This window comes from Gracilinanus agilis, chromosome 1 (genome assembly GCF_016433145.1).
Source record: "Gracilinanus agilis isolate LMUSP501 chromosome 1, AgileGrace, whole genome shotgun sequence".
NCBI lineage: Eukaryota > Metazoa > Chordata > Mammalia > Didelphimorphia > Didelphidae > Gracilinanus > Gracilinanus agilis.
The window spans coordinates 79800356-79809385 of NC_058130.1; positions in this window are offsets into that span (position 1 = coordinate 79800356).

Here is a 9030-nt window from a genome sequence, read left to right on the forward strand (position 1 = left end):
GTAGATTAAAAACCAGAATCCTGATGGGATTTTTACAGGAAGCACATTTAAAGCAGGAAGACACATATATAATCAAGGTAAAGGACTAGAATAAAATCTATAATGCTTCAACTGAAGTAAAAAGGAAATGCAGAGTTAGCAATCATGGTCTTAGACAAAGCTAAAACAAAAATAGATATAATTAAAAGTGATAAAGAAGAAAATTATATCCCAAATAAAGATACTATAGGCAATTAAGTAATAGCAACATAAAACATCTATCCACCAAATGATATAGCATTCTGATTTTTAAAAAGAAATTAAATGAACTTCAGCAGGAAATAGATAGTAAAACTATACTAATAGGGACCTCAACTTTCCCCTGTCAGAACTAGATAAGTCTGAACAAAAATAAACAAGAAAGACAGTAAGCAAATGAATGGAATTTTAGAAAACTAAGATTGAATAATCTCTGGAAAAAATTGAATGGAAATAAAAAGGAATATACCTTCTTCTGACTGGTAAATTACACCTAAACAAAAATTGACCATATATTAGGGCATAAAATCTTACAATCAAATGCAGTAAAGCAAAAATAATAAATGCACCCTTTTTAAATCATTGTTACAATCAACAATGAGTCATGAAAAGACAAGTTAAAAATAATTAGAAATTAAATAATCTATAAAGAATGAATAGACCAAAGATTAAATCATAGAAATGATCAGTAATTTAATTGAAAAGAATGATTGAAATGGACAACATAGCAACATTTATGCCAAAATAGTACTGAGTAAATATATATCTCTAAATTCTTACATTAACAAAAAGTTTTAAAAGCAGATAAATGAATTGGGCATATTACTAAAAAGGTTAGGAAAAGAACAAATTTTAAAATTCCAATTAAAGACCAAATTGGAAATCCTGAAAATAAAAAAAGAAATTGATAAAACTGAAAGTAAGAAAGCCATTGAATTAAAAGTTAAAACTGGGAGTTGGTTTAAAAAAAAAACAACTAAAATGGATCATTGTTTAATTTTGTTTCTAAAAAGAAAGAAGAAAATAAAATTATCAGTATCAAAAATGGAAGGTTGAATTCACCACCAATGAAGAGAGAATTAAAGCAATCCTTAGAACCTAATTATTTTTGATCAATTATATGGCAATAAATCTGGCAATCTAAGTGAAATGAATGGATATTTACAAAAATATAAATTGCCCAAATTAGCTGAAGGGGGGAAAAGAATACTTAAAATACTCTATCTCAAAAAAAAATTGAACAAGCAATCAGTGAAATCCTCAAGAAAAATATGCAGGGACATTGATTTATAATGGAATTCTACCAGACATTTAAAGAACAAATAAACCCAATACTAGATAAACTATTTGAAAATGTAAGCAAAAAAAGATAGTAAATTTCATTTATGACAGAAATATAGTGCTGAGACCTAATCCAAGAAGAGAAAAAATTGGAGAAAGAAAATTGGAGGAACATTTCCTTAATGAACATAGATGCAAATTGATTAAATAAAATCTTAGCAAGGAGACTACGGCAATACATGCCAATGATAATTCACTATTACCAGGTAGGATTTATACTATGAAGGTAGAGCTGTTTCAATATAAGGAAAACTATAAGCACAATTAACCATACCAATACCAAACCAACACAAATCACATGATTATTTCAATAGCTGCAGAAAAAGCTTTTGAAGGAATACAACACTGATTTCTATTAGAAAGTGATATGGGCCAATCACTAAAATGATAAGTAGTTTTTATCTTAAACCATTAGCAAGTATTATCTGTAATGGTGATAAACAGGAAACCTTCCCAGTAAAATGAAGTATGACAAAAGGATGCCCATTATCACCACTATTATTCAATATTATACTTTAAATGCTAGCTATCACAATAAGAAGAAAAAAGAAATTGATAGAATTAAGGAAATTAATTGAGGGGAGTAACTATCCATCTTTGCTGATGATATGATGGTATAAGACAATCCTAGAGAATCAACCAAAACATTAGTTGAAATAATGAACACTTCTAGCAAATTTTAAGGATAAACTAATTTAAATCATCAACATTTCTAAACATTGGCAGCAAAATCCAGCAGCTGGAAATAAAAAAAAATTTCATTCAAAATAACTCTAGACAATATAAAATATCTGGGAGACTATGCAGGAATTATTTGACCACAATTACAAAACACTTTTTGCACAAATAAAGTCAGATCTAAAGAAAGGGAAACAATATTAATTTTTCACCAGTAGGCCAAGCTAATATAACAAAAATGAAAATTCTGCCTAAAAACTTTGCTTATTTAGTGCCATACCCACAAAACTACAAAAATATTATTTTAAAGAAATATAAAAAATAATACAAAATTCATTTGCAAAAACAAGGGTTAAGAATGTCAAAGGAATTGATGAAAGAAATGAGAAGGAAAGTTGACTAGACTACATTTCTAACTGTTCTATAAGACAATAATGATCAAAATAATCAAGTTTTGACTAAGAAATAAAATCATGGATCAATGGATCAACTAGGTACACAAAATAGAGTTTTAAATGCCCATAGCAATCTAACATTTGATAAACCCAATGATCTCAGCTTTTGGAACAAGAACTCACTATTTAGAAAAAGGAAAATTGCTAGGAAAAATGGAAAACAGTATGGCAGAAACTAGGTATAGACCAGTATCTCATAAGGTATACCAAAATGTGGTCAAATTGAGTATATGACTTAGAAATAAAGGGTAATACCATAAGCCAATTTGTGTAGCATGGAATAATTTACCTGTTGGATGTCTCTATAAGGGAAGAATTTAAGATCTAATATGTGATAAAGAACATTACAAGATAGAAAGTGAATAATTTTTATTATATTAAATTAAACAGGTTTTGTACAAACAAAACCAAGGTGATCAATATTAGAAAGGAAAGAAGAAATGGATGGGGGGGAGGTATGGAATTTATAGCAAACTTCTCTGATAAAGGCCTGACTTTTCAAATATACAGAGAACTGAGTCAAATTTGTAAAAATACAAGACATTCCCCAGATGACAAAGAGTCAAAAAATGTGAAAAAAAAATTTTCAGGTGAAAAAATGAAAGCTGTCTTTAATCTTATGGGGAAATGTTCTAAATCACAATTGATTAAAGAAATGTAAATTAAAACAATTCTACCACCTCACATCTATCAGATTGATCATATGACAGTAAAGGAAAGTGATAAATGTTGGAGGAAATGTGGCAAAATTGGGATATTGATGCATTGTTAGCGGAGTTATGAAAAGATGCAATCATTCTGGAGGGCAACTTGGAACTATGTCCAAAGGGTTAAACAACTATCATACCCTTTGATTCGGTAATACCACTATTATTGGGTCTGTATCCCAAAAAGATTTTAAAAAACAAGGAAAGGGATCTTTATGTACAAAAATATTTATAGTAGCTTTTTTTTGTATTAGCAAAGAATTGGAAACAAAGGGGATTTCTATCATTTGAAGAATGACTAAACAAGTTGTGGTATATGGTTTGCAATAGAATATTATTGAACCTATAAGAAATGATGAACAACATGAATTCAGAAAAAAAAACAACTTGAAAAACCTACATGAACTGATAGAAAGTGAAGTGAACAGAACCAGAGCATTGTACAAAGTAGCAGCAATATTGTACAATGATGAACTGTTAAAGACTGAGCTATTCGCAGCAATATAACATTCCAAAACAATTCTTAAGGACTAATAACAAAGAATGCTATATACCTCAAGAGAAAAACTAAAGGAGTCTAGATGCAGAATTAGTCATATTATTTTTCACTTTATTTTATTTGTTTTTTTTATTTTTAAAATGAATTAAATAAAAAATAAATTGTATTTAGTTATTATTTCATTTGATTTGATATAAGTATTCTCTTACAGTATGACCAATATATTATTGGTTTTGCATGATCATACAAGTATAATCCAGACCAAATTGCAAATCATCTCAAGAAAGGGGTAGGGAATGTAGGGAGGGAAACAATTTGGTCCTTATAATTTTGGAAAGTGTGTGTCAAAAGTTATTACAAATAATTGACAAAAATATTTTTTAATTTTTAAAAATAAATTTTAGTCTTACCAGACAAACACTGATAGTATATTATTATCTTAAAAATGATCTCTTCCTACTTTATATGTCCTTTATTGTATATTGATATTTTTGTTTTCACAAGGAAATACTCTGCTGAAAACAAAGAAAACTGAGGGAAGGGGACAAACATTGCACATGAGGAGTTAACCAAATGGGTAAGCTACATACCAATCTTCCCTCCTCCTTGGGAAAGGAAAGAGTTGAAGAGGCAAGGACCAATAAAATGAGGTTAGTTGTAGAGTTATAAAAAAGCTGCATCCTGTGAAAAGAGAAACAATGGAACTTATGTAATATTAAACTTACAAAAAATAGTTGAGTTGGTGTGTCTCTTCATGGAAGTATAAGGAAAAGGTAATATGACAAAAAGAAATTCATTACAATCAACCCTATGAGAGTCAGCTAGGGGATCAATGGCCAGAACTCTCCCTGGACAAAGATCAGGAACTGGAAAGGAAAGAACTCAGTGATGGCATATATTAGAGGCAAGTAAGGAAGCACTTCCTTGCTTACAGCACTTACAGTAAAGCTTATAGAGGATTTTAGATAGCTTGGATCATTTCTTTGTTCCAGTTTGTGATTTCATAAATGAGGAAACTTCTTCCAAGTCAGATCTGCTACTGTTCTGCAATTTACAGCCTATGACCACTGATTGTGACACTAATAAAGTGATATGCTCGAGGTCACACCAAAAATTACATTTTGAATGTGGGGATTGAACTCAAGTATTGCTGGATCTCTATATAATATGCTAAAGAATTAAAGCTAGAGACTGAACTTGTAATTTCTTCAATAAAGGGAAAGCTCAAGGGTAGACTCCTTCTCTACCACTGCAGATCAGTGAGTTGCCTAGAGAACTGAGGGGTCAAATAAATTACTCATGGCAACACAGTCATTTTAAATCATTGGCAGAATTGAACCCAGATTCTCCTGGCTTTGAGCCCATCTCTCTATTCACTATCCAGAGATGTCAAATTTATTGTTGAATGACTAGAAGTAGCTTGGTGCCAGAATTCTATTAAAAAGTAATTAGAAAATATTTAATAAAATAAATAAAACAAAATATAATATTAATAATAGTAATATATCAGATTTTTAAAATATGATGCTTACAAGGATCTGTTTCTATTTCCATTTGATACTACTGCCTACCCAAACTGCCTTTACATATGCATATATTGGTGGAATGGGAAGATTCATGCTTATATTTATGTAGCATCTTTCATTTTGAAAACTACTTTCCCTTCTGAGCCTCCTATTAACTCTATATAATGGGCATGGCATGTGGTCATGTAAATTTAGAACTGTAAAGGATTCTGAACTTATTTAGTCCAATGCCCTCATTTTAAAGATAAAGAAAATTAGTCCCAAGGAGATTAAAAGGCTTGTCCTAGATCCCAGACATAGAAATGAGCAGAGTGAGGATTTCAACTCAAGTTCCCTTGAAATTAAATCTAGTTTTATTTCTAAAAAAGCCTGGTGTTCATAGTGATTAATTATATTATATATATATATGGATGTATATATTTATATAATGTAATATATTATCCAATATTACTATTTAGTAATGGAAAATGGACTAGAACTTGACTCAGCCTATTGCAAAATCCTGAAATCATTCTTTGATGACAACTAATTATTCCTATTCATAAGGCTTCCTCTGCTGTTGCATACATTCCCCAAAAGAGTATTCTCTGAACATAGACTCTGAGGTCATCATGTGCTATGATTCCAAATGTGATTAAATATCCAATTATTTCATCTTGAGGTTTTTAACTTGTATTATCACCACATCAATTACTCCCAAATAACTGGGGTAATCTTCTGCACTTTCTGAAGAAATCATTATCTGTATTAATCAATTATCAAGAAGTCCACATCAGTCTTTAATATTAGCCTTTAAAGAATGCTCCAAATATATCTAAGCCACCAGTACCAGAGCCTTGCATTTAAGACCATCATCTTGGAAGTATGTTGTAATAGAAAATCATGCCATTCTGATGGTTCTATTTCTTGAGGCCAGTTGGAACAGTCCTGAAACCAGGTTGGCTATGTCCCTCTACCCTTGAAGTCTGAAAGATTACCTATTTTTCCTCTCCTCTGTAAATAATACAAGTCAGTCAACAGTCAAGCAAGCATTAACCAGCTGAAGTGCTGAGCTCAAGTTCACTGGGCACCAGATCACCAGAAAATGCTTGACTATTTACTAGAGGGAACTTGCTAGGATGCAGGAAAGCTTTAGAGGCAGTAATTGGCAAACCTTCAAGTAGAAATAGGACAAAAGAACAGTTGTGATACTCTGAAAACATATTTTGTTGACATATCTCTCCACATAAATTAGTTTTAGAAAGATCATCATTCATAGATTTTGCAGTGGTCTTTGTTTAATCTCTATCATAAGGCAGATATGAAGAGTTATAGAACTACAATGATGTGAATAGGTCATCTGGTCTACCAATTGCTTAGAAACATGCCAGAAACTTAATCATGTGAGTCAGAAGAGAATCTAATTTTACAAATCTCCAAGGGTAAGTGCTTTAAAGTAAACCTTTATTTTTAAATATGGTATTTTATTGTGATTTCCAATTTAAGATTCCATTTTAAATTATTGTTATCCAATATTTCTAATCATAACATGTCACTTAAAATAACTCCCAAAAAAGGATGTGCTGCGTGTATCAAAAGCAAGGAATGAATAAAAAGTGAACTCTACAATTATATGCAATTTATAGGTGGCGCAAAGAATTTAAAGCCGGAGGTCTTCTCTGATTATTAGGTACATCCCTTTGACAAAAGTTGCATAGGATAGACAGACACAGATTGTTACATCTGTCATTGAACAGAATTCCCACACTTATGAGATTGCAGATCCACTGAAGTATGGAAGGACTGGACTATTTAACAGTATTATTTCACACAATATTCAAGAAAAACATTGTAGTCTGAATAGTAACAGGCAACTAAAAACAGTCGGGTTTTTTGTAGGGGGCTTATAATTTTTATTCTTAAAATTTGACTTCTTATAATATGAGCTTTTGTAAGATAGCACAAATTGGATAATTATAACCCAAATTGCTATTTTTCACCAAACAAATAACCTAAATCTGAATTAGAAATTTTTTTAGATTAAAATTTTTTCCAAATATTACTGAAACCTCAGATGACACATACTATTTTAAAAGAACTCTAAGGCAATTGATAATACAGTTTAAAAATATCAGTCAAACCAAGCATCTAGCATCATGTAATCAACTTTAAAATTTCCTTGATTAAAAATACATAATCTATGGGAATCTCAACACCAAAACAGAATTCATTGCCCTTTCCCCAAAATCTATCTCTTACTAATTACCCTATAAGTGTGGAAGATACCAATTGTCTTCCCATTCTTCTAGGTTCTCAACCCATCCATCTTTCCATCTTTGCTTCTTCACTTACATGAATTCCAAATATTCAATTTTTTACCAAATCCTGTTTCTACCTTTTTTTAACATATGTCCCTCTCTCTTTACCCCCGTCACCTCCCTAGAACAGATCCTTAACATTTTTCCCTTGAATTATAACTATAGGCTTCTAACTGGTTCTAACTGGTTTTCATGCTTCAGGTCTTTTTTTTTTTTTTTTTTTTTTTTTTTTATCCTGGGACTCCATTCTAGGAGCATAGGGCCACAACCAGTAGGCAATGGGTCACACAGTCACTCAGGGTCACCCAGCTGGGAAGTGTCTGAGCCTGGGCTTGAACCTAGGACCTTTCGTCTCAAGGCCTGGCTCTCAATCCACTGAGCTAGCCCAGCTGCCCCTACTTTAGGTTGCAGTTTCTTTAGCAGATGTAGTTTTTACAGGGTGGGGTTGCTAGCCCCATGCCCAACCCTCCTCCTTTTTCATCCAGGCTAGGACCGTCTTTGGCCCAGGAGTGGTAAGGGTGGGCAATAGGGGTCAAGTGACTTGCCCAAGGTCACACAGCTGGAAGTGTCCGAGGACAGACTTGAACCTAGGACCTCCGGTCTCTAGGCCTGGCTCTCAATCCACTGAGCCACCCAGCTTCAGGTCTTACTACACTCTAATCCAGGTTCCACACAGCTGTCAAAGTTATTTTGTTAAAGCATAGACAGATCTGAGTATATATATATGTGCCATGGTTAGGAGATATTTTGTTTTTGTATAGTCTTTCTTTGCATCTCAAGAGCTTAGGTGAGGGCTTGGCCAATTAGAAATGCTTAATAAATTATTGTAGTTTGATAGGCAAGTGATAATTGAAGTCCTAAAAAATACAATCTAGATGCAACCCTATTAGTTAGATTATTTATTTGCTTTTAATAAAATACATTTATTAGTTAATAAAATTATAAATCAACTCAATTAAATTCCATTTTTATGAAAAAAAGGTAAAGGAAAATATTGTGTCACCTAAACTCTTTCACAACAGGAAAAGTTATTTTGAAAAAAGAATTCACAAGTGAGGATGTATCAAAAGGATTAGCATTTTAAAAAGTCATTTTCAATACTCTCAAGTAGCCTAACAAAGTCTCCAACACAGTCCTAAATTAATAGCTCTGGTGTGAAGGATTTAAGCTCTTCCAGAGTAATGAAGAGGATCAGCTTAGTTTGTACTATTCTATCTACTCTGGTTTTGAGCATGGGCTCTTTTAAAATGGCATCAATTTGCATGTGAAATGCTTTGAATTGGAAGGTAATACAGCTTCTTTCAGATAGCACAAATGGGGTAACAATGATTTGGGGTGCTAGTGTTTGACTAAGAAAGCTTTATGAAAAGTGTAATGGAGGGAAAGAAAGAAGAAATGATTTGTGCATAATCAGATGTTTTGGCTTTTCCTTTTACTCACTCTTCCAATCTTACCTCCACTTTTGTGGGGAGGTGATAAGGGAGAACAGTTTGGGATTTTCCTACTGAA